The sequence below is a fragment of the Haliotis rufescens genome, unplaced genomic scaffold, assembly GCF_023055435.1.
Source record: "Haliotis rufescens isolate VD_foot unplaced genomic scaffold, xgHalRufe1.0.p SCAF_72, whole genome shotgun sequence".
Lineage (NCBI taxonomy): Eukaryota > Metazoa > Mollusca > Gastropoda > Lepetellida > Haliotidae > Haliotis > Haliotis rufescens.
In genome coordinates this window covers 13,721-41,116 of record NW_025964364.1, presented here as the reverse complement: position 1 = coordinate 41,116, position 27,396 = coordinate 13,721, and the positions used below count along the sequence as shown (strand labels likewise).

Below are 27,396 nucleotides of genomic sequence, written 5' to 3'. Positions count from 1 at the left end.
ATTTCTGGTTAACTCATTAAATTTTGTCTATTTTGTCAATAGATCACCTTCAGTGATGCAAAAGCAGGGTTTAGTAACTTGTCTTCCACAAGGTAACAAGCCAAAACAATTCTTAAAGAATTGACACTTAATCTTTCTATTGAATACATCTTACAAATTAGCTTCTGCAGTAATTGCAAATTAAAACATTTTACCACTAATAAAAAAAAAAAACCAAAAAGGCTTTGTCTCTGGAAGATATTTAGTAGAAGTAACAAGACTTATATAGGATATTATGCACTACACGGAAACATGTCAAATCCCAGGGCTGCTTCTCCTACCTGACTTTGAAAAAGCTTTTGATTCTGTTGACAGTACTTTTATGATGAATTTCTTGAAATCTTTCAACTTTGGACCAAATATACAAAAATGGATTTCGGTTTTTTTACACAAACAGAATCTTGTTCCAGTGAATGGAACTGCAAGGAACTTCTTTCCAAGTTCCAGGGCCTGCTGCCAGGGCGATCCTGTCTCGCCATACAGGTTTACTGTGTGTGTGGAGATTCCTGTCTCGCCATACAGGTTTACTGTGTGTGTGGAGATTCCTGTCTCGCCATACAGGTTTACTGTGTGTGTGGAGATTCCTGTCTCGCCATACAGGTTTACTGTGTGTGTGGAGATTCCTGTCTCGCCATACAGGTTTACTGTGTGTGTAGAGATTCTTTCACTTCTGATAAGAAACGAGAAGAAAATAGGTGGCATCAAAATAGGAAACATTGAACCTATACAGGCACAGTTCGCAGACATCTTGATAACCATTAATCTTGATAACCATAACCACTGAAAAAACTCAGTTCTAAACTAACATAACTTTTTTGCTATGTTTTCTGGATTAAAAGTTAATGCATAGAAAACCAGAATAATATGGATTAGATAAAAAAAGAACCTGATACAAGCTTTGTAAGGAATGGAACCTAGACTGGAGACTGGAGACGGTCCTTGGAAGTGAATATCATGCATATTTATAGGAAATGACTCAATCTAATCATCAATAAAAATTCATAAAGATAAATAGAGAAATGAACGATTGGGGTAAAAGAATTCTAACCCATGTGGGGAGATATGTTGTAAAGAAATCTTTATTATTATCAAAATTTAATCATCCTTTTTCTTCAATTCCAAGCCCACCAGATGAACGAATAAATTCATGTAAAAAAGATGCTACATATTTATCTGGAAAGGAAAAAAAGGATAAGATTAAGAGAAACATTATGCATTTAACACCTCGATATGGAGGTATCAGTGTTCCAAGTGTTAAACATTATTGCTTCACAAAAACTTACATGGATAGACAGAATATTCCAAAGTAAAACTTGGCTTGATCATATATCCATACTTATCTCAAATGTTCATGGAATATGGCTGGCAGATTCACAATACATGGCTGAACATATTGTACCTAATATTTCAAACACATTTTGGCAAGATGTATTCAGTGCGTGGTCGAGCTATTTTGAAAAACATGGTAGCAGAACCAACTCAGCAGAATGAATCACCCAGTCCATATGGTATAACAATAACATTACCGTGGATACAAAACTGTGTTCTATCCTCAGTGACACAGTCAAGGAGTGGACTATATTTACAACTTCTAAATGACTGAGGCTATATACGTAATGTTGCTGAATTCCTGAAAAAAAATATTTTAAAATGTAAATTTATTGAATTTGAAAGCATAAAAAACATCCACTGCTATATAGTGTAAGAAACAGACAATAACTTTCCCATGGTGAGTCAATGAATACCCCAGTCTCCCTTTTAACATAATTAAATATTGGAAACAGAAAAGGAAGTAAGATGTTTTACCAATCCCTTCTAAATAATGTTTTGTCAAAAGTCACAGCCAAGAAATGTGGAAAGAAATAATGGGTTAAAAAATATGAAGAATATAAATCTTATGGCATCAAGATGCACTATAAGTGTAAACATGAGATGGTTTCAGTGCAAAATAATGCAAAATATCATAACAACTAATATTTTTAATTTGAAGTTTATACAATATACAGCTTTTCCATTGGACGAGGTGTCGGTCACATGAGTGTATGAATGACATAATTTGATATTCATACATTTTTCACGAGACCATATACTTGAAATGACATAAACACTGACGGACTACTTCCACATTCCTTGAGAAACCCCTGGGAATTCCTGGCACGAATACCCCGGTACATACAGAAGTGTTCTTTCTGAACATTTAGACCTTTTAATCTTGGACTCAGCATTTCAGTATACATTGAGAAACGTCAGACTGCATGATTGTTCACGAATATCCTCACTATGACCCATCCTAATGAACAAAACAAAGAAATGCACTTCCAAACTATCATAGTATCGACTCGATCCGCGTCTAGGCTGGCAATGAGTCTACAGAAATCTATGAATTTACCTTATCTATTTGACACATTTTTACCATCACCTTTCAATGATCGGCCAGTTGATCAATGATGACTAAAACATGTAACCGCCACAGGTTCGTTAACAACTTCAGAAATGTCTCCCGTCATGTTTATGTTGTCGGCCATTTTGACGTTTTGTACTTAATGTAAATGTATTACGACGCGCTGTCATTGTGACTGACTTCCTGAGGTACATTGTAGTTCTTTACAGACCTTTCTCATCTAATGAGCATATTATTCGAGTAGATTTGTTCACAAAAACTACAGAAGTTGTTCCTGTTGAGCATACATAAGCTCATGTCACCTCTAGCTTTGAGAAAGTATATTATTCCGTGATACAGCTGGTTGTGTGGCTGTCAGTGGAAGCATGAAGTCCCACGTACTGAATGTAATTGTGCATAGATCAACGTCTATGTCCTTTGAGGTAAAAATGGTGATACTATTATAAGTATTGATTTTCACTTTGTGTGAGTTCATTCAAGTTAGAACCCTCATAGAGTGAGGGCCAAACATTGTATGAACGTTGTGGCAAGCTCCGACGTTCATTATTAAATGTGTTCTTATACAAGATAAAATATATAGACTCTCCATCCTGCTCCTGTTGCGAAAGTACAGACGAAGCAAATATACATTAGAAATGTTGAAAATATATGGAAAGATGTCAGTATGGTGAAGGAAAAATAAAGTTTTACTCAGGAAAATATAACATTTGGCTTTAAAGGTAAAAATAACAATCCTTTGAATGGTATTGTTTTGATCGCAAAACAATTTATATACACATTGATTAGATTACTGTACATGTATTAGTAAAATCTACTTAGACTTCATTACTCCTGAATGCATTTCCTGCTGTTTGGTGACAGAAAGACAAACTGTGTGACATCCAGCTGCTCAAGACAAGTTGTTCCAACATGAGCTGGCAGCACCGTCGGAGTCAGCACGAGACCCGGAAGCGAGGACATCACATAAGGGCACTTTACTGCTTCACACACAACGTCAGAAACTCTGTGAGGAGGCGGGGCAGCCAAGGGAGGGCACTTTAAACTTCAGATGTGATCCATAAATATGCCCTCGTCAAGGTCAGATGAACCTGCACTGCATACAAATGATGACCGGAACATCCATGACCATTCCTGTCAGAAGAAGGAAACGAGAGGTGATGCAACCCGAATAGATGGCAGAAATAGAACCAGGCGGGTGGCCAAAAACTAGAACTGTCCTAAGAGCGAATGCAAAATGCAGTAGAGGTCTCTAATCTGGGGTGATAAACACGAGAGAGTTGGACGGGCCCTACTCGGGGTCTTGGAGAATCAGTGGTGTCAGGGATCGGTGACCTGTTGGGCCACTACCAGGGGACCAAATCTGTGGAAGCCGGCAACATCTTCAAATGTCACATAGGTAGTGGCTGGGGGGGTGGGGGGGTGAGGGAGTGGAAGCAGCGAATGGTAAACGATCTATCAGGCTTGTCCTGGGAGTTCATTCTAGGCACAGCCAAGATGAACGGCTCCATGAGTATCATGTTCGAACCAGACACGGGACACGTCGAGGGCATGTAGCTCACTGACCCGTGCAGCGGTAGTAAAAGCCAGTAGAAACACCAGCTCCCACACAGGCAGTCTGAACTTGGCTCTCTGGTCTCCAAGATGAAACGAGCACAGCAAGACCTGTTGTTTCTCTGAGCTGAAGGCCTGGAAGGAGCACCACTTGTTGTCATACATCCCTGTGTAGGCACACGGTGGCCTACAGCAATAGCCTTGGCTGCTTTCAATTATTAGCCCTTGGCTCCTAGGGCTTTCTGCAGATGTGCCAGGTGTGCAGACGAACCCATGTGGGGGTCGGGTGTAGCAACCTACTGTAAGGATGTAACAGGAGAATGGGCAACCTAGAAGTTCTAGCTCTGGCGAGGTCTCGGAGGTCGACTGACCAACTTCTCGCCGGCCACCAGGGCGCGACCAAAATGAGAGTCAGGTTCTGAGTTGCCTGTATTTTTTTAAGAACCTTGGGAAGGAGAACTGGAGGCAGGGAAGCATACACACTTAGTCCTCCCCAGGGAATGCTGAGGGTATCAACTGCCACAGCTACCAGATCCGCATGTAGGTTTTCAGCTGGCAGTTCTGGGATGTGGTGAACAGATCTATGTTTGGGCAGTCCATCGTTCAGCACATCCTGGTGAACAGATCTATGTTTGGGCAGTCCATCGTTCAGCACATCCTGGTGAACAGCTGTGTTGCTGCCACTTAGCGGGAGCCAGCTTGTCTGGCCTGGACAGGGCACACAGTCGAACAACGCATTGCCGGTCCAGTCTGGCCTGGACAGGGCACACAGTCGAACAACGCATTGCCGGTCCAGTCTGGCCTGGACAGGGCACACAGTCGAACAACGCATTGCCGGTCCAGTCTGGCCTGGACAGGGCACACAGTCGAACAACGCATTGCAGGTCCAGTCTGGCCTGGACAGGGCACACAGTCGAACAACGCATTGCAGGTCCAGTCTGGCCTGGACAGGGCACACAGTCGAACAACGCATTGCAGGTCCAGTCTGGCCTGGACAGGGCACACAGTCGAACAACGCATTGCCGGTCCAGTCTGGCCTGGACAGGGCACACAGTCGAACAACGCATTGCCGGTCCAGTCTGGCCTGGACAGGGCACACAGTCGAACAACGCATTGCCGGTCCAGTCTGGCCTGGACAGGGCACACAGTCGAACAACGCATTGCAGGTCCAGTCTGGCCTGGACAGGGCACACAGTCGAACAACGCATTGCAGGTCCAGTCTGGCCTGGACAGGGCACACAGTCGAACAACGCATTGCAGGTCCAGTCTGGCCTGGACAGGGCACACAGTCGAACAACGCATTGCAGGTCCAGTCTGGCCTGGACAGGGCACACAGTCGAACAACGCATTGCCGGTCCAGTCTGGCCTGGACAGGGCACACAGTCGAACAACGCATTGCAGGTCCAGTCTGGCCTGGACAGGGCACACAGTCGAACAACGCATTGCAGGTCCAGTCTGGCCTGGACAGGGCACACAGTCAAAAAACGCATTGCAGGTCCAGTCTGGCCTGGACAGGGACCACCGTCTGTCTGTTCTTGCAACCTATGATGTGCTAAACAAGGCATTGCCGGTCCAGTCTGGCCTGGACAGGGCACACCGTCTGTCTGTTCTTGCAACCTATGATGTGCTGAACAAGGCATTGCCGGTCCAGTCTGGCCACCAGGTTGGAGGATCGGAAGGTCTGGTATAACAGGGAGGGAGAGTGGAGAGTCCCCTGATTCCGGAGGCACCACACAACATTGATGAAGTCTGTGTATATATAGCCAAGTACCCCAGGCGTCAGGTACCAGTTATTTCCATCAGAGCGGCCCATAAGTGGTTCTGCAAATAGTTGACAAGTCAGAGCAGAAAGGCCATGACAGTCTGCAGGTGGTCTTCCGATTAGTATTTGTTCTCGGATAGATCCTGTTCAAAGCGAGTGTCGAGAGAGGTTTGAGCGATCGACAGAGTTCTGACTTCACAAAGGCAAGGTGTGTGTCTGGCATACAAAGTATGGCAGTTTACATGGTCGTTCCATGCAGGTCCTCATCCAAAGGTGCGCTCCATCCGCAATGTCGAAGGAGTGGGACTGGAAAGTCATTTGAAGAAAACGAGGGGCCTTGAACGACAAAGTGAGAGACCGTCTAACGCTGCCACGAAATCTGTCATCATGGGAGGTCTGGTGGGAGCGAGTTCGGGTGAGACCAAAGTGTGGACCATTTATCGACATCGGAACTGGGGAGGGAGGGAGGGACAGAGGACAAGGGTCGGCCATTCAGTCAGGAACCTGGGACATACCAGGACATAACAGGACACATCAGGGCACATGGTTACCATAAACAGTCTACAACAGCAGACGATGAAAGTTGAAACCATGTAAAGAAGCAAGCAGACACAATAGGTTTTATTTCCACAAGGGAGACAACAGTACGTCTATTCAAGGAGGTCACAAAGCAGCAATGTGCTGTCATGTGACGTCAACTGTGTGATGGTGCTGCCAGTTACTTTAGCAGCTGGACCTCACGCAGATCATCTTTTTGTCACCAAACAGCAGTAAATGAATCAAGCAGTAATGCCGGATAGGTTAAAAATTGACCTTTGAAAAAATGTCAAACATCATTATTGAACTTTACATAAAATATTTTCTGAAAACTACACAACATTAATGAAATTATACTCTTGTCAAAAAAATTATTTACTGAAATTTTATTACATCACATTATTCCACTGTAACCCCCTGTGCTATAAAAATAAAGATGTGTCATCATTTTGTAATTCGTGCTGCATTTATCAATGTCTGTATATTTCTGCAGTACATGTTATGACCATATCCTCAAGTTTATTTTTCTATTCCATGTTAGCCACACAACAATGTACAGGGAGGGAGAGAGAGAGAGAGGGAGGGAGGGAGGGAGGGAGAGGGAGGGAGAGAGAGAGAGAGAGAGAGAGAGAGAGAGAGGGAGGGAGGGAGGGAGGGAGGGAGGGAGGGAGGGAGAGAGAGAGAGAGAGGGAGGGAGGGAGGGAGAGAGAGAGAGAGAGAGAGAGAGAGAGAGAGGGAGGGAGAGAGGGAGAGAGAGAGAGAGAGAGAGAGAGAGAGAGGGAGGGAGGGAGGGAGGGAGGGAGAGATCACCAAACACCTTTCAGTGGTAGCACTCCCATCCAAAGAGTTACTTCCCTTTGACCATGGAATCTAACTGGCTGTTTTTGGAATTGAAGATGCAATCAAATCCCCACTGTGATGTTATAATTGGTTCCTGCTCTCTGTAAAATGTGTATCCTGTAGTAGATAAAATGAGTATGCTTTAAATCATAAAAAGTTAAAAACATCCTTTCTCTTGGCATTATCTGGCAGTCCTCTACAGTTCATAGAGCAGCAGGTAGAACCTAAGTTAGCCATTGTCAACAAAAGATTTGTTCACATACAAAGAGGCCCTATGAAAGATTGAAATTACACCCTTTCTACACATGCATACACTTTCACAACTATCTGGAGGAAAAGTTCAAAACCATAATTGACTGAAATCAAACTCACACTTGCTTCTACAAACTTCAAGTGGCACCATGGGGTGGGGTGGGGTGGGGTGGGGTGGGTTGGGTTGGGTTGGGTTGGGTTGGGTTGGGTTGCAGTGGAGTGGGGTGGGGTGGGGTGGGGTGGGGTGGGGTGGGGTGGGGTGGGGTTGGGTGGTTGAGGTGGCAAGGTAGGGAGGCAACTTATGGTAGTGGCAGTGACTGGTGTTTATGTGACCTTGACATTTGCAGTTTGCAGTTTGAATTTTGAATGAGGTCTTGGAAATTTTGAATTTTTATGAATTGTTTAATTTTTTATTTCAAATCGGTTTTTGAGGTATGGAAATCAATAGGTGGTGATGTGTGTGTTGTTGCTAACTTGGCTGCAATGTCTGCTATGTTGTTTCCAGGTGTGTTAGATTGGCCAAGTACAGATAGTAGGCTTATACATCTACTTGTTAGTTTTAGTTCTGAAATTAAATGGATAATATTGTTGATTAAGTCGAGTCAGGTTTTAGAATGGTTGTTTTGAATTTGTTTTAGTGAGCCCAGTTTATATAAGAGGGTAATGTAAGGGACTTTTTCTGGGTGAGTTTCGAATTTATGGATTGTACATTTCTTAATGTTGTCATCATCTTGTGTGAGTGTTTTGTATTTTGGGTAATGTATGGCCCCAGTAATTTAATCTGGTTTGTTGTCTGCGATGAGTGACTGAAAGTGTAGTAATGCATCAGCAGTAATGCATTATGGGAAGTACCAGTCCTGGTACGAGTGGCTATTTTTAGGGCTTTATATTGTACGGATTTTAGCTTATCATTATTTTCGAAATTTTTATAGAAATGCCACATAAAACCAGAGTGGCATGATCAATGTTTGGTTGTATTTGTGTTTTGTATTTACTAAGAAGTGTTTGTTTGTCTGAACCCCAGTTGGTGCCTCTGATGGCCCTCATTAGATTTAAATCTTTTTCACAAAAGTTGACCAGTTTTTATATATGATATGTCCAGGTGAGGTGTTGGTCAAATGTGGCTCCTAGACATTTTGCTTCTTTTTGGAATGTGATTTCTTCATTGTTTAAGAGAAGTTTGGGTGTGTAATTTATCATATGTTGTTTTTTTTAAAAGCATGCCAATAGTTTTTTTAAGGTTAATTTTAAATCCCCACTTAGTAGCCCATTTGTTAATGCTGTCAAGTGGAGACTGGATGTTAGTTTTAATGACTTTTAATGATGATGATGAGGTCCATAATAAAAGTCTGCAAATTTTGCTGTTGAAAGATTATTATTTTTGATGGAATTGGTAAAAATGTCTATCATGAAATTAAATGTCAGCGACAATATGCTACCTTGTTGGGTACAATTTTCTAATGGGTGGGTATCTGATGAGGCTTCATGGCTTTTAACTGTGATATATTTCTGTCTGTTAAAAAGGAGTGAAAGAAATTTAAAAATCTCCCATTAATGACTCTATTTTCTAGTTTTTGAATTAGGCCATTGTGTCCAACCCAACCATATCTGAAGTTTACTAAAGTCTATAAATATGGCCAAGGTCTTGTTCCAAATGTAAAATGTGGTCTAAAGTTTGCCTATTGTTTGTGAAGCCACTCTAGTCAGGGCTAATAAGGTTGTTTATATGTTTGAGCCTGTTATTAATAATTGATTCTAGAATTTTACGTAAATGTGAGGGTAGTGATATGGGACAGTAAGAGTCAGGCTCATTTTGGGGTTTTCCTGGTTTTGCATGTTGTTCATAGTTTGTTGTATAATTGAAGGAGTAACCTTAGCATTTTAATGGGAACTTTATTTAAGATGATGTAGCTGATGTAGCTGATGTAGATGATGTAGCTGATGTTATCTAAACCTGGGGCTGAGGCTGTATTTTTCTTTTTCAAGGCTGAACGAGTTCATGAATGTGGAGTATTTTGTTGATAGGCAGGCGGGAGAGGTCTGGCCTTTCGGTGTATGTGGGATGCTTTGTGATGGTGGTTATGAAATTTGGGAGGGAGGGGGGGGGGTGGGGGAGAGAGATTAGTTGGTGAGGTTTTAACAAAATGGGCAGCAATAACATTAGCTTTTTCTTTATGTGTGGATAGGTCCTTAATGTTTGGGTAAACTTGTGGTTTTTTTAAGTACCTTTTATGGCTTTAAATTTGTTCCACAGTCTCCTGGAATTATTATTGCCAATTTGTAAGGTGTTACAAAATGATTGCCAGTGGCCTTTCTTTGCTGCCTTAATAAGTTGTTTTACTTATAAATATGGGTAGTTTTGAACCGTTTTTGTTTTTTCAATTTCAGAGCTCCACTGGGATGGGTTTGGGGTGTGGTTTGTGGGGGATGCATTTTATAGCTATTTCATGTAATTTATCATTAAGGTTTTTATTGAAAGTGTCAATGTTTGTGTCGTGGATTTGGTCTGTGTCTGTTTGGTTGGATAGTTTTGTAAATAGTTATGGCTATGGTAAGGTAGCTTGAAGTCTTGTATGTTACAGATGATGATGATGATGATGATGATGATACTTCAATTTAGACTTATTAAGATCTAACATACACCCATACAAGCTCGTTTGTTGTGATATTGTCATTTTTTTCCAAGAATCCAAAAAATATGTCACCAAGGTTAGTGCCAGCCCAATAACAAGGTGGGAAGTACCGCTCTCTGTATCATAGCCCCGATTGTCTAATCTCCAGAGCTTTACTGTGCCTGAGTGGTCTAACCATGCAAGAGTGCTTTCTCCATGTCTCAGCGTATTCCGGGTAGTCCCTGACTCGTGGGAGAGACTATCAATGGACATAAGGGTGTTTGGGTTGGGACATCTTGATACAGTGCTACAATAATAGCACTGCATTTATTCAAGTTTCAAGTGCTTGGGAATGGGACCCAATTAATTGCTTCTTTCTTTTTTTTCCCGCTTCTAAAGCAAAGGGAAAGACGAAGTCCTACCAAACTCTTATCGACCGATCTCACTCACCTCGAGCCATGGAAGCCATGGTTACGAAAAGGCTCATGCATCATCTTGAAACTGGCAACCACATCAAACCACACCAAAGTGGCTTCAGGAAGGGACACTCGCGTCTAGATCATATTCTAAGACTGGAAAATGAAATAAAAAAAGCTAAATTAAACAGACAATACATAGCTGCAGTATTTCTGGACTTCAGCAAAGCCTTCGACATGGTATGGCATGACGGACTCCTCACAAAACTGGCACAAAACGGAGTAGAAGGGAACATGGCAAACTTCATAGACAGCTTCCTGCAAGACAGGTCACTATCAGTTAAAGTAGGGAACAATCAATCTGATCCTATGTCACTGGACAATGGCACGCCACAAGGCAGAATTATAAGCCCAACCCATTTCAACATCATGATCAATGATCTTTTTGATCTGGTCAACTTTCCTAACCAAACTTCTAAATTCGCTGATGACGGAGCAATATGGGTAGAGCACAGAGATATTTCACAAATCATAAAAAAACTCCAGTCAGCCCTGGACGGAGTATATCTATGGTGCAATAAATGGGGATTCACCCTTTCAAGTGAAAAAACTGTTCAAGTTCTATTCAAATGCCAGGGAAACATACTATGATATCCTGTGTCTTCATAAAAGGCAAACCAATCAAATTGGAAAAATCTGCAATATTTCTTGGGGTGATCCTTGCTCAACGCCTCACTTGGCGCAAACATATAGAATATGTGGAAAACAGATGTCAAAAAGACCTGAACGTATTACGGGCAATTTCAGGCACATCTTGGGGCACATCGAGGGACACTCAGCTGGACCTCTACAAATCTCTTATCAGACCATGGTTGTGAGGCCTTTCACTCAGCATCAAATACTGTCTTGAGCTGCCTAGACAGAATACAATACAAAGCCCTAATGCTGGCCACAGGCGCAGCGACAGGCACCTCACTAGAAGCACTACAAGTAGAAACAGGAAAACTCCCAAGAAGAGAGCAGGCAATATTATCATTCTGGGGACAAACATCAAACCCTTTGGTTAAAAAGATATGGCAAGACAAAAACACTCAAGATGAAGCCCTAGCTCGACGAAATCCCTCACTAAAGCCATCTGGGATATTAGTACGTGAACTCATCCAAAGTCACAATTGTGATGACATTCAGCCTCCAGAAAGTCACTACAAACGGTTACACCCTCCCTGGACTCCCAAAGTTGACACTACTTAAACATCAGAAGTCACTAAAAAAGAAAACCCAACCCTACTACGATCAGTAGCTATCACTAAAATTCAAACTACCTGGAACAGCTGGGCCCATATATACTCTGATGGATCCAAGAATCCTACCAACAACAGTATCCATATCCACAGGTCCAAACCCCAAGCACATTCGGTTCACCTGCCTGATGGTCAGTCAGTATTCACGGCGGAATTGGAGGCAATTCATCATGCACTCAAACTCAAACCGGAACTCCGCTAGGTGCACTTCAAGCCATCGGTGGCAGAAACTCAAACTCCAGGCCAAACACACTCAACAATATTCTATACGAATATACAAAACTATCGGACCAAGGGCAACAGGTGGAACTGTGTTTTATCCCCTCTAACATAGATATTCATGCAAATGAAAAAGCAAACTCACTGGTGAAGCTAGCTCTACACAAAGCGTATGTACAGCCTATTCCCTTTAGTAAACAAGAGAAAAAAGAGCAAAATAAAAGCCTCCCTAGCAGAAAAATGGCAAGCCCAATGGGACGCAAGTAAGATCGGCAGATGGCTATACAAAATTCAACCCAAGGTCCAACATACGTATTCATACGTATTCTTAATCAAAACGGAACTAATAAAACGCATCTTAAAACACAATAACTCACCAAATCAAAATCACATAAACAAACAAACATCCACCATACCCAGCTCCCTTAGTTCTCCTCCCCAATCCCATCGGCATCTATTCCAAATCTCAAAATTCCCAAATTCTATATAAGCAACCCCTAAAACCCCCCTCTTGGGTTGCACAGACCACCTTCGCCCCTTTCGGAAACACATTAAATGGCCTGGCCGGGCCCGTGTGCGAAATACGCATCAGTCGGAAAGCGCACCAAAGTAAGTAAGTAAGTAAGTAAGTAAGTAAGTAAGTACATACAATAGTGGTGTAAAGGGGGTTATAAAAGTTGGTATATTTTTACTGACTGACATTTTCATCATGAGTTTTAAACGAAAACGCCATGCTTACGATGCTGAATTCAAACTGCGAGTTTTCGCTCCAGCTGATATATTTTCTCACGGGTTCAGAATTCTATATACACCGATTCACAAAATGGCGCTTGGTTGTTGATGGCAACTATAACGATCATTATGAGATTTAAAAAAAACACGAGAAACAGCTTCCCACATTATGAAAGTGGATGACTGGTTTGTTAAATCTTTATTAGAAATAATAATGACTTTTTCAATATAATTACAACGTTTTTCATCTTATATTTTTGAATATCTGCGAGTACCGGCACATGTCTTGCAGTCCGACTTCGCAGTGTTTTTTGTCTTTCAATTCCTGATTCGGCTTATCTGCGGGTCATATCATTTTCTTTCGTATTTCAATGGTCAAATTAACACCTCGGCTTATCTACGGGGTCGGCTTATCCGCGGTCATATACGGTAAGCCAAACTCATACTCAAATGAAAAGAAAATTGAAATTGCCATCTCACACCTCAGACTCGGTCACAAAAAGCACTATGACAAGGTTTGTTCATCTTGCAATCAGGCTGAAACAATTGATCACTTGTTACCAGAATGTCAAGACCAAGACCATGCCCCAGCCAGTGCTAGGTTAAAACAAGAGTTGCAGTTAGATCTGCTATCTGTCATACATCTCCTAAAGCCAAGAGATGCAATAGCGAAGGCCAAACTAACTCTATTTCTGAGAGATGGACAGCTACTCGAACGCATATAAACAGAGCAGCCAAGCATAAAAATGAAATCATATCAATATAAGAAAATAGAAATCATGTGAATACCAAACTCTCAATAGATATGTGTACCCTACTCACACAAAGGAGTCCCAAAGAGGGACAGGTCAGCTGAAATTGCTTATGCAGAAGGCGACCTCTTAAACACTTAATGCAACAACAGTTATTGCTTTTTTTTTCAATTAAGAACGGTCCAGGTTCGGTTAACACAAGAATTGCAATTACTGTATTTGACGTGATAAGCGCCCTGCTCTAATAAGCGCCCACGGCAATATTTGCTAATATGTTGGCTAGTGAACAATCCCAATTAGCTCCCCTTCCGATTGATCAACCTACACAAGACTTATTTATACGCATATAATACGCACTCGTGTGTTTATATGAACCCTTAATTCTGGGCAATTAAATTCTTGAAAAAAATATCTGTCACACAAAACATTTCAGGCTTTCGGCATAAACCACTAAAAAGATTGAACATTTACAAACTATGTACAGTTTAAAACAAATAATTACAGATCCTACAAGAATAACCTCTTAATTCTAAAACTTTGATCGATTTAATATTTGTATCCTGTGTAAACAATGAGAGGTCTTCTGGTGTACTTGATCCAATCTCCGTGGTCTAGTGGTAGAGCGTCCGCCCGGAGAGCGGAAGGTCCGGGGTTCTATCCCCGACCGTGTCATACCAAAAGACGTTAAAATATGGTACTTGTTGTTACCCTGTCTGGCGCTCAGCATTAAGGGGCTAAAACAAGGACTGGTCGGCTCGGAGTCAGTATACTGTGTCTGAGTGGGATATTCAATGACATGTTAAACTGCGGCATGGTATCTCAGTGTGCTAGCACTATAAATCGGCATCAGTCCGGACTAGTACAAGCAGCCACACAAACACACACACGTACATGCACGTCGCTATATAAGTGCAATAATCTTGAACGCGACGTTAAACCCCATTTCACCTCACCTCTTAATTCTAAAACTTTGATCGATTTAATATTTGTATCCTGTGTAAACAATGAGAGGTCTTCTGGTGTACTTGATCCAATCTGTAGCGATCACTGCCCTATCTTTGTTCATATAAAAGAAACTATACCCAGAAACTACGCGTTTAAGAGAAAAATATATAACTTTCCCTTGGCAGATGCAGATGGTATAAATCAAGGTATTAATGAGATTGACCTGGATAGCCTATTCTCATCTGATAATATTAACATTATCACTGAAGATCTGACTTCTAGACTTAAAGACATATTTGATAAATACATTCCAACTAAGACTGTCACAATACGAACAAAGGATCCTCTATGGATAAATAACGACATACTCTCTCTTATTAGGAAACGTAATCATATTCACAAAATTGCTAAAAACAGAAATCAACCGTCAGATTGGGTAAAATTTAGGCTTTGCAGGAATAAAGTAATATCATCAGTCAGAACAGCCAAAAGAGCTCATGACTTAAAAATAGATAACATCATGAATACTTCATATGGTACTAAGATCTGGTGGCGACTAGTTAAAACATATGTCAAAACGCACACCGAAAATTTGTCGTTTCCGTCACTCAATAGTATCAAATAATGTTTTATATCATGATGTTGAAGATATTACCAATGTCCTAAATGAATGTTTCACTGATCAAGCAAGAGTAACAAACCCCGATTCTGACCTTCCATCTATTGGACCATATACAATCGACGATCCATTACTATCTGTGAATTTAAATCTAGAAGAAGTTCAATATATTCTTCTTTCTGTAGATACAACTAAGGCAACAGGGCCAGATGGTATAGGTAACAAGTTACTTAAATTAACAGCGACTCGTCTAGCTCCGATCCTGACAAAATTATTTAACTTGTGGCTCAAAAACAAACCCTTCCCGTTAGTTTGGAAACAAGCATCAGTAACACCAATTCACAAACAAGGCAATGTAGATGCGATGCTCAAAGTATAGACCTGTAGCGCTCACATGTTGCTTAGCCAAAGATTTTGAAAAGTGTATATTCAAATAAGTGTTGAACTTTTTCAGAGAAAACAAATTGTTGACAATTTTACAGTCAGGATTCGTGCCTGGAGATTCCACATCTTATCAACTCACTTACCTACATAATTTTATTGCTAGGGCATAAGATGAAGGTAAAGAAATCAGAGCTGTTTTTTTATGATGTCAGCAAAGCCTTTGAAAGAGTATGGCACAAAGGAATTATTCATAAACTCAATGCTTACGGTATCCAAGGTGATCTTTGGAAATGGTTTGAAAGCTACTTAGAAAATAGAGTCCAAAAAGTAGTCATTAATGGTTATACCTCAGAATCAAAATTTGTACAAGCTGGGGTCCCCCAAGGGTCAGTTCTTGGAGGGACCTCCTTGGACCACTGCTTTTTGTTGTTTATATAAACGGCATTGTTGAAGGTATCGAGAGTAATATACGCCTGTTCGCAGACGATACATCTATATATGTCATCATTGATGACCAAATCTCTGCAGCAAATTGTATCAACAATGACTTGGCAAAAATCTCAAACTGGGCCCGAAAATGGCAAGTAGGTTTCAATCCTCATAAGACCAAAACTATAACATTCAGTCGCAAAGTCAATTCTGGTTTTAGACCAAATTTATACATTGAGAGTACTGTTATTGAACAAGTACAAAGTCATAAAAATTTAGGAATTACACTTCAATCTGATTGTTCATGGAAAATACATATTAACGAAATTATTAGAAAAATCAGTCCAATGATCAACTGCCTAAGGAGCTTAAAATACAGTCTAACAAGAAATACGCTTGAAACTATGTACACTTCTTTTATACTACCAAACTTAGACTACTGTTGTCATATTTGGGACAACTGTACAAACGAACAATCATTGTTACTCGAGGATTTACATTTGGACGCATTGAGAACTATTTGTTGGGCGGTTCGGGGTACCAGTCATGTTAAAATTTATAACGAAACAAGCTTTCAGTCCTTAAAAGAACCATGACACCGCTTCAAATTGATTACATTTTACAAAATGAAAAACAGCACTTCACCTGTATATCGCAACGATCTCATTCCAAGGCCAGTCTCTGATAATAGCAATTATAACGTTAGGAATAGATCTAACATACAAACAAACAATCAAATGTAGAACCCAGACCTATGCTAAATCATTTCTTCCGGATATGATTAACCTGTGGAACACTCTACCCAATGAAGTTACTAATTCTTGCTCATTAAAAGAATTCAAATCCTTTATTAATCGTTCTGATACAATTATTAATAATTTTGACTTAAAATGTGATCATAGATCATGTAAAATTGTCCACTGTCGCCTTAGGCTCGGCTGCAGTGACCTAAATGCTGATAAGTTTAGACGACATGTATCAGACATATCAGACTGCACTTGTGGGTATCACTTTGAAGACACAATTCACTTTTTCTATACCTGTCAAAAATTTGATAATATCAGTAACACTATGTATTTCTACACACATGGGTATGATTTAAAAACGATATTACATGGCAGTAGTTTAGTTAGCAGTTCTACAAACGTGACTATTTTTAAAAGCAAAAGATTCGAGTAGCTTAATTTTATGCATGTAGTAATGGAAAACTGCTGTATCTTGTCAGACACCACTTGTATTGGCTTCATATATTTCATTTGCCCATTTAGTATGTTTAAGTTTAGCACTGTCTTACATATAACCAGCTGTTGTAAAGTTATTATCTGGAGAGGTATTTACATAAGCAAGTTTTTGTTGTTTACTAATCCATATTTCTTTTGAAATAAAAATATTTTTAAACCAGAAATAAATGATGCAATAACAAAATGTGTTGCACCTCACGAGAGTATGCTTCACGTGAGTTTATCTTATGCTTGTGAACTATCGTGGGCATTGAATATGAACATGAGTCTTGCAATAATGCTTAAAGTAAAATACCTTTTAAAAAATGGTAGTCTCATATATTATTATACATTAAAAATATAGGTTAATAAATAAGGTTTTAGAATAAAATAGCATTGCAATGTTGTAAATATTAAACAATGAATACACTGTCACACAGTCACTAGTTATGTCTATGAAACAATGGTTAACCCACTTTGTGGTGTAGGTATCAATGTAAACAAACCTTAATCCCCAAAATGAAAAACAAACAACGATGTCCTAAAAATAACATTGTCACCATCACTTAATTACCTCTGGCTACACAGTGCTCTAATGACCTTGGACTTATCACCTTAAACAATAGATGTCACCCAGCACCTCGTTAGTGTCAAAGGGTAAACATCTCAAACAACGATATCCTAAAAATAACATTGACGCCATCACTTAATTACCTCTGTACTCAAAGAGTCTACACTGTGCTCTAATGACCTTGGACTTATCACCTAAAACAATAGATGTCACATAGCTCCTCGTTAGTGTCAAAACCTTAGATGTTAATCCCCAACATGGTCGGTCCCCACACTCGAAGCTTGTTGTGATTGGTCAACCAATCCAGACCAATGATGTAACATGTAACATGTAGGTCAGCAGTCTGTGAAGAAGGGTGTACACTCTTGACAAATGGCTATACCAAACTCAACCCAACATCCACCTAAAGCCATACTCATACTCAAATGAATGGAAAGGTGAAGTCGCCATCTCATGCCCCAGACTCACCAAAAGTACTATCACAAGGTATGTCCATTTAGCAATCAACCTGCATCCATCGCTCACTTGTTACTGAATGTCAACACCATGCCCCGGTTACATCTGCTATGAGGTAAACAATGAATATGAACTATTTCTAAAACATATGATAAAATGTCACCCACAGTAAGCTGTTACTCAAAATCTACAATGATAATGTAGAATTAGCACCCCACGTCCTGATGGCGTTCAATATGTTCTTCAACAATATCCCCGCACAAAGCGTGAAAACAATATAGTCCTGCCTATGACCACCGCCTATAATGTTGTTGTCCTAAATATTGAGCTGAAAACCTCTGTCTTGTTACACAGCTGACATTACGCCAACAATAGCTCAGACTTCAAGTCTATGTGATGGTGGTCACACCTTCAGCATCATCATTTTACATTGCATTCCCATCAAACCTGTTGTCAGGTACAGGTATTTAAATTCACAATGGTGAGTTGTGTTTCGGCTATATCTCACACACAACATATGCTACACTATAATCATATTAGGTAATTTATTTCAATGTAAGATGCAAATTTATAATCCTACAGTTATCTTTAAATGATAGGAACATGTATATGTTTGTCTTGATAACCTGACATACAGGTATCACCAACATATACTGTCTATTTTGGCACAACCATTTGTATAACCCTTTTGACAAGTTCATCCTCTTCATCTTTTTGATCTTCCATTGGCACTTTTAGTTTTATTTTATCGCAGAGTCTAGCTTGAGGAATAACAAAATATACAGGCGCTTTTCCCACTTCTGTGAGTGGTGACTGCTTTTACATTTCAAGGTTAAGCAAAGGTTTATTTATGTTGGCTGACTTCCTTAATGTTGTAAAATATATTAGTAGATAAAATAAATAGAAAAGATTCTATAGATATTTTAAAAATCAATAAAATTTAAATGCAATAATAGATAATGACACATTAAGAACGTTTTGAAGAAAATCTACTTATGAATAGGTTTAATGTAGACATATAAAATATAATTACTTTATGATATATATGCATGAAGATTCTGTATGCTGAGACTGTCATATATTTAAAGTCCTATCTTACACAAAAGTCAATTTAAAATTAGTCTCTTGGAAAACACTAATTTAAGACTGAAAACAGCGTTGCTTAGCAATAAACGTACAGGTGTGGCGGTCATGTTAGAAAGGTGATCATGGACAGTTATCTCTAACAGACATATTTTTAAATGGGGAAAACAGAAAAAGATCAGCAGGTTACCTAATTAGCTATAAATAAATGTTTGAGTGTCCGGCTACCGTACTACCGCTGTCTGGGTACTGCCTCCCCTGCTCCAAAAGTGAAGATTGGCAATACGCCAAACTATCTCAATCTCAGACAGCTACTCGAACATCTATAACCAGAGCAGCAAAAGAAAACATAAAAAACACATCATATCAATACACCCTAACAGAAATGTTATGCTAAAACTGTCAATAGATGTTAAAACCTACTCACACACAAGTGCCAAAGAGAGACAGGTCAGTCAACTGCTACAGCAGAAGGTGACCTCTTTAACACTAAACCAGCAGCAGCAGCAGCAGGAGTCATCGTTTGTTTGTTTGTTTGTTTGTTTGTTTGTTTGTTTGTTTGTTTGTTGCCATTATTGCATATATTTGTTAGCTATTTATATATTATGTTCATGTAAATAAATCTGTGTATATTGTACCAGTCATCTTGTAATTATTAAACATATTGTTTTGTCCCCAAACACACAAAGGGATTAGGCACAAGAGCAACATTTATTATCGCCTACTCCCTCTATACAGTTAAACATAATATTGCATAATGGAAATGAACAATTTACAATTGTATTATTGATAGGTGAAAGTAATACTCCCTATCATCATCATAAGGTACATTCCAAGAAGATAAATCTGGGGATATTGTATATTTAACACGAAACAAGTTAAAATTTAGAGTGCCTCAATGTAGAGTGCAATATATTTGTAGATCTCATCGCAATTATAGTGCACAGGTCATGATGTAGGTGCTCAGATATTGACAAACTATCCCTTATTTCTGATGGTACATTATTGTATTTGCCTAACACATCTACAACATTTAAACGTTGATGTCCATGCAAATGGTACTATAAAATAGTGGTGGTTTCTCATATCATGATTGACATTCTGTGACACAGCTGGTGGTATAACATCAGTTACATGTGGAGGACATTGCTTATTTATACATACATACATACATACATACATACATACATACATACATACATAGATACATACATACATACATACATACATACATACATACATACATACATACATACATACATACATACATACATACATACATACATACATACATACTACATACATAGTTGGTAGATGTTTCTTCTATACACTACTGGCTGCCATCCAGTTGAGTGATATAGGCTGCAATGGGAGGAATATTTAATCCTGTTACAAATTTAGCTGCCTCAAGTTGAAGTAATTCTAATTCATAAGCATTATAAGAAGAGCAACTGTCCCAGACAACGGAGGCATATTCTTAAGTCGGTCTGATAAAAACAATGCATTCTAGGCTAGTTTGATCTACTTAAATAATAATATGTAAGTTTTTCTTGCTTCAAAGCATATGTCAATAATATAGATAAAAATAATAATTGACCAAAGACTGACCCCTGAGAACTGTTAACATTTACTTTTTGGCCTCTGTTTGTGAGATTAGTCTGGAACCAGCTGGTTATCACTAATACCATATTGTCTTCTTGTAATAAACCCCTTATGCAAAGACAAATCGAACAATACTATGGCGTATTGAATGGTTGGTAATCGATGTTTCAATAAGCAATGATTGATGTCATCTGGATCTTGTTTACTGGAAGTGACTTTATCAAATCTATTTCGTCGTTATGTTCAACATGAAGTTCACCATCACATTTGTGTATCAGTTAACACAATTATGGATATTTTATGACTGGACTGAACTGAACTGAACTGAACTGAACTGAACTGAACTGAACTGAACTGAACTGAACTGAACTGAACTGAACTGAACTGAACTGAACTGAACTGAACTGAACAATACTTTACTTTACTTCAGACTTTTTGGAATCTAAAAAAGCGTTTGGCATACTTGAAACATCGTCATCTCTTGTTAAGCTACCCACCTACCCACTTATTCAGAACATTTTAGAACAATGAACATCCATTCAGTCAAAGATAATAAAGGATGCAAAGAAAATGTTTTTTTGTTTTTATTTTGCGCACCCCTTTAACAGTAAATTGGGTTGATCAACATGTCATCCATACCTGTGTACCTGTCTTATGGCCATTGTTTACTGTTTACCTGTTTCATAAAATTATATGAAGTGGGTTGATGCCATCCACCATGTATCAATAGCCAACAATACAATCTATTGTTTAAATAGCAGGGTTGTGCTGGGGTTTTCTCACTTTGCTAGCAGGTATTGTTGGCAAATATATATATCACAAGACTTACGTTAAACATAGAACCATGGGGACTAGGTTTGTTCCAGACTAGACTGACCCCCTGCTGGCCGTGCAATTGTCTAGACATTCATTACAGACAAAAATATAGAAATAAATGAGGTAGAGAAAACATAATGAGCACATTATTATAACAGTAATTATATTACATTTAATTATCATAGTACCGTATTCGACGTAATAAGCGCCCCGCTCTAATAAGCGCCCACGGCGATATTTGTTAATATACTGGCTAGTGAACAATCCCAATTAGCACCCCTTCCGATTGATAAATGTACACAAGGCTATTTATTCGTGCATAATACGTTTGTTATATGCACCCTTAATTATGGGCAATTAAATTCTGGAAAAATATATCTGTCGTTTATAAACATTTCAGCATAAACCACGAAATTTACGCTCTTTGAACTCAAAAATATATATTCTAATAAGAGCCCCCTATTTCTAATTTTGAGAGCGCCCTGGGCGCTTATTATGTCGAATACGGTAACTTAATTAGTTCATTTAGTAAAACACAAATATTACAGACATATTATGATTTTATCATAAAATAGTGCACAGGGGAAACCAGTATACTTACTCAGAAACTCCCAGGCTTATGATACCTCTCACACTGCTATTATTGTAATACTGTCTCAAGTTGTCCCAACCCAAACACCCCTATGCCCATTGATAGCCCATCTCCCACACAGATCACACGGGTCAGTGACCACACAGACTATGTAGGGACCTATAGAAACCACTCATGCATGACCACATAGCCAACTCAGGCACAGTTCTAAACGTTGGACGCTAATCCATGGAGCAATACTTAATCTTGTTAATTCACAAATTGATCAGTGAAACAAACTACACAATTGAATTCAGCTGACTAAAAGTTTTAATCCTTCCCTCATCAAAGTTTGTACAAAGTGAAAACAAACCAAATTACACTCTCCAACCAAGCATAGGCACACAACAGCCTAGACTAACTTAGTCTATGAAATCTTATATTACACAATATCCTTCCTGACTCCCTATGCTGTGGAATAGAGCTCGCTGGAGCTGGCCTTTACTTGCTTTTGTATACTTTGATTGTTTGTGGTTTTGTATCATAAAATAAATATATTCCCATGGTGCAGGACTACGCACAGCCCAGTTCTGACTCTCTGCGGCACCTCAGTTATTTACGTATGTTTACATACATAGATGTATTGTTATTCTCTTGTTGTAGATAATTGTAATGTCTTTGTGACTTTCGCTCTTTGCTGACAGTTAAAAAATTGGATACATTTTGATATGATATGATATGATATGATATGATATGATATGATATGATATATGATATGATATGATATGATATGATATGATATGTACCATTTTTTTAAGTTTGAGTTTATTAAACTAAGTGTGTTCTATTTCAAGTGAATAGAACATGTGAGAAGACATAAGACATATATATGCCCTCTGTTCACAAAAACATGCACACGTTGCCACCAGTACCAGTACCAGTACCAGTACCAGTACCAGTACCAGTATTGTTGTCCTTGCGAAAATGACCAATAGTTTCATGAGTACTTGTAGAAAATTGCCAATTTTTTCTACATGTTATCATTGTAAGGACTAGCGGACTAAACACGTTTCTCCCGCCGAGTATATGTTGCACAATGTACTCCCTAGCTACTGCAGTAGTTATACCATAGTAATGTCATATACCTGTTATATACCTGTGTGACGATGTCGGCAATGTCGACTGCATATGTATATCGACTGTGTCAAGCAACTCCGCCTAAATTCAACGACAATCCAATCCAATCCAATCCAATCCAATCCAGGTAGCGGCACTGACCATTGCCATCAGCTTGAGTTGTTATGGCACATCACAATACACATACATATCACTACGCTTCTCTATGGCTTGTCACTTCCATTGCTGCCAAGCTTGTCATGATGTTTAAGGCCAAAGCAAAGTAACACAGTTTTGTCCCCACTAATATCTTTACTCAAAAAACGGCACTGTATTCATGAGTCCATCTTTGAATTACTTTTTTACACCTGTCACAGGAAGCCCCCTCCTGACTAAAGGTGTATTAATAGTGCTTGTTTAATCTTTCTTCAATTTAACCACCTTCGTTCCCAACAAGAATTAAAATAGTATAGTAGTTATTGGTTGGTTTAATATTCATGGCTGGCACATTGTCGTTTGTGTCTACAAAGGTCTGTGTCCACAAAGGTCTGTGTCCACTTCTGGACTTTTCAACCCCTATTTTCATTAACGCGAGGCTGTATTGTAGAAAACTACTCCCACTTATCATTACGAAATATACGCTACACAAATTGAAATTTATTGCGGCCTTCGTCGTTGATAAAAAAAAGTTCTTTGAACTTTTTTTCCCACGAAGCCTGTATGGTTTATAATATGCCTCTGGGTAGTGTATTACACAGCGGAGATTTCTCGGCACTTTACCCGCAGGTGTAAAATTGTACCCCAACTGTGTACTGTGGCCGTTCAGAGGGGAATATTTTAGGTGCAAGTGCACTATGTGATTGGGCTTATGTGCGTTTTCGGTTTGGTGAATGTGTGTAGGACGGGACAGGTTAAACCTTCACCACCACGTCAGTTTAAACGTCAGAATATATGTCAACTTATTTATCATGAGGAACAGAAGTTTTCGGAGTATATACCTCCTTCTTAATGGGGAGAATCAATGTTACTGCATCATCGCCATGTTTAGGTCGTATCAAGTCTTTGAAAGGGACGGGTAGCATAGTGGTTAAAGCGTCCGCTCGTCACGCCGAAGACCCGAATCCCGACATGGGTACAACGTGTGAAGCCCATTTCTGGCGTTCCCCGCCGTTATATTGCTGGAATATTGCTAAAAGCGGAGTAAAACCATATAACATACTCACTCACTTTGAAAGGCGTTTACAAGTGATACACATAAGTCATACAAGGAAGGAATATAATCCACACATTCCTTATGCGTATCTCTCTCACTTCCTTATGTGTATCCCTTGTAAATGACTTCAAACGTGACTTTAGTTGTCTTTGCCTCACGTATTTATTTCTATTTTGCATGTGTAAGCATTCCTCTTACGGCATCTACTATCAACTTCGACAATATATGCCGGTAGGCCGGGACTGCATTTATTTAAAATTTAGTGACTAGGGTTTTACGCCGTGTTTAGCAATATTCCAGCAATATCATGGCGGAAAAGTCAAGGGCAAGTCCAAGTCCCGCTCCTCCAGGGCCGGACTTCAGTTCCCCGTCGGACGTATCCATCGTCTCCTCCGTAAAGGCAACTACGCCGAGCGTGTCGGTGCCGGAGCCCCAGTCTACCTGGCTGCCGTTCTGGAGTACCTGGCCGCTGAGGTTCTTGAGTTGGCAGGTAACGCCGCCAGAGACAACAAGAAGACCAGAATCATCCCCAGACATTTGCAGCTGGCCATCAGGAACGACGAGGAGTTGAACAAACTTCTGTCCGGAGTCACCATCGCCCAGGGTGGTGTCCTCCCCAACATCCAGGCTGTTCTTCTCCCCAAGAAGACCCAGAAGTCCGCCGGAAAGTAAAAATCCTGCCCACTCTTCTACTCCAACGGTCCTTTTCAGGACCACCAAATCTCACAAAAGAATGCTTGCAAATATGATGAAAACAAAACAAAACAAAACAACAAACGACATATTCCCTGCTTGCTTATAGTTACTTACACTGTATATAGGATATACATACGATACACACATATCCTATTTTATTATTAATATATTATACATAATGTATAGTAATAAGGGGAAAAAACCCGTTTGCGATAGAATGGTGGTGTTGATGATGATGATTGTTGTTGTTATAATTGTACATGTGTGTCACTGGGTAAATCGAATCGGTCGTGTGTACAGTGCATGTAATGGAAGGGAGACAACTTTTGAAGGTTTGAGTTGAGATACAGTAAAATTGGGATCGCGGTTGAACTTAAATGTTGTCTGCCTATGTTGTATGTAGAAATGACCTACCTATATATTTTTTTTCTGATGACCTAGGGTTAGGGTTAGGGGGTTAGGGTCAAAATATGCTAGGGTTAGGGTTAGGGTTAGGGTTAAGCACAAGTCTATGGATACTGGTGCAATGCATTATAGACAGGTACAAACTACCACTGTAACATCATGAGTTCATTAATTGCTGTAATTACGCGTCCTGTGCACTAAACTGAAGCGTTTTTTGGGGAACGCCGGACCCGGACCCGGCCGCGCCGGGCGCCGGCTTGGGTTCACTTATATACAGTATATACAAGCTGAGACGAGTGAGTCCGGCGTTCCGCTGGTTTTATCTGTGTATATATGTACATGCCAGTGTGTTATCAATACAATACATTGTATTTTACATGTTATAGATATATTTAGATATATATTATATACCCCGTATCATATTCGGGGTAAACATTTGTATGTATGTGTTGTTTTGCTAGATACTTCTATTCATTAGAATATGTAATAATGAACTTGATTGAGTGAGTGAGTGAGTGAGTGAGTGAGTGAGTGAGTGAGTGAGTGAGTGAGTGAGTGAGTGAGTGAGTGAGTGAGTGAGTGAGTGAGTGAGTGAGTGAGGGCAGAGGGTTTTCATTATTATGTAATCAAGCATTCTTTTGGGGTATTTGGTGGTCCTGAAAAGGACCGTTATGATAGATGTGAGCGGACTGCTGTTTAAGCTCTCTCCCCACGGATACGGCGGGCAAGCTGGATGTCCTTGGGCATGATGGTGACACGCTTGGCGTGGATGGCGCACAAGTTGGTGTCCTCAAACAGACCGACAAGGTAAGCCTCGGAAGCCTCCTGCAGGGCCATGACGGCTGAAGACTGGAATCGGAGATCGGTCTTGAAGTCTTGGGCGATTTCACGGACCAGACGCTGGAAGGGCAGCTTCCTGATCAAAAGCTCGGTGCTCTTCTGGTAACGACGGATCTCACGAAGGGCGACTGTTCCTGGCCTGTATCTGTGAGGTTTCTTGACACCTCCTGTAGCCGGGGCGCTCTTACGAGCAGCCTTGGTGGCCAGCTGTTTACGGGGAGCCTTTCCTCCGGTGGATTTACGCGCTGTCTGCTTTGTACGTGCCATCTCGATTCACAAGTGAAACTGAACCAAACAGAGTAAATGCTCGCTCTTACGGGAGTCGGACTTGCGCGGGGAAGCCGTTGATTGGTCAGTGAGCAGCCATGCTGATTGGTTGTGTTCACGTTCGTCGTCGTACGGCCTCGGCTTGGCTGTGTGAGCGAGTCTCAATACATGCGATGTTAGTGTAAAACTTTAGGCATCGCCTTGATCAATTACTTGTAATAACCGACAATCGCGACAATGACGCGTAACGAACACGACATATATGAACACAATAGTGCTAATTGACATGCCCACGTAAAAAAAATCGTGTATTTATCTTTATTATGCTGTCTACAGCGTAAATAGTGCTATCGTTATGCTTGGTTGTCTTCTCAGAGGTCCGCGCCTCGCCTACATAAGGTGAATTGCAGCGAGCGGACGGCATTCTGTCTGTCATTCTCTCAGAGTAAACATGTCTGGACGTGGTAAAGGAGGCAAAGGTCTTGGAAAGGGGGGCGCTAAGCGTCACAGGAAGGTTTTGCGTGATAACATCCAGGGTATCACCAAGCCCGCCATCCGTCGTCTGGCAAGAAGAGGTGGTGTCAAGCGTATCTCAGGTCTGATTTACGAAGAGACCCGTGGTGTCCTCAAGGTTTTCCTTGAGAATGTCATCCGTGATGCCGTCACCTACACCGAGCACGCCAAGAGGAAGACTGTCACTGCCATGGACGTCGTCTATGCTTTGAAACGCCAGGGACGTACCCTCTACG

At 40.2% G+C, this 27,396-nt stretch overlaps 1 long non-coding RNA gene across 2 annotated transcripts in view; it reads right to left on the bottom strand.

Annotated features, from left to right (window-relative positions):
• The window catches only part of LOC125376731, a 28,626-nt gene extending 5,258 nt beyond the window's left edge, over positions 1-23,368 (bottom strand). Inside the window, exons 1-2 of one of the 2 annotated variants that reach the window (XR_007219221.1) lie at positions 23,256-23,368; positions 10,445-10,566 (exon numbers count right to left, since the gene is read on the bottom strand). This is a non-coding gene — a long non-coding RNA (uncharacterized LOC125376731). The remainder of the gene's footprint in view (positions 1-10,444; positions 10,567-23,255) is intronic. The other variant, XR_007219222.1, reaches the window with a different exon arrangement.
• Between the last annotated feature and the right edge of the window lie 4,028 nt (positions 23,369-27,396).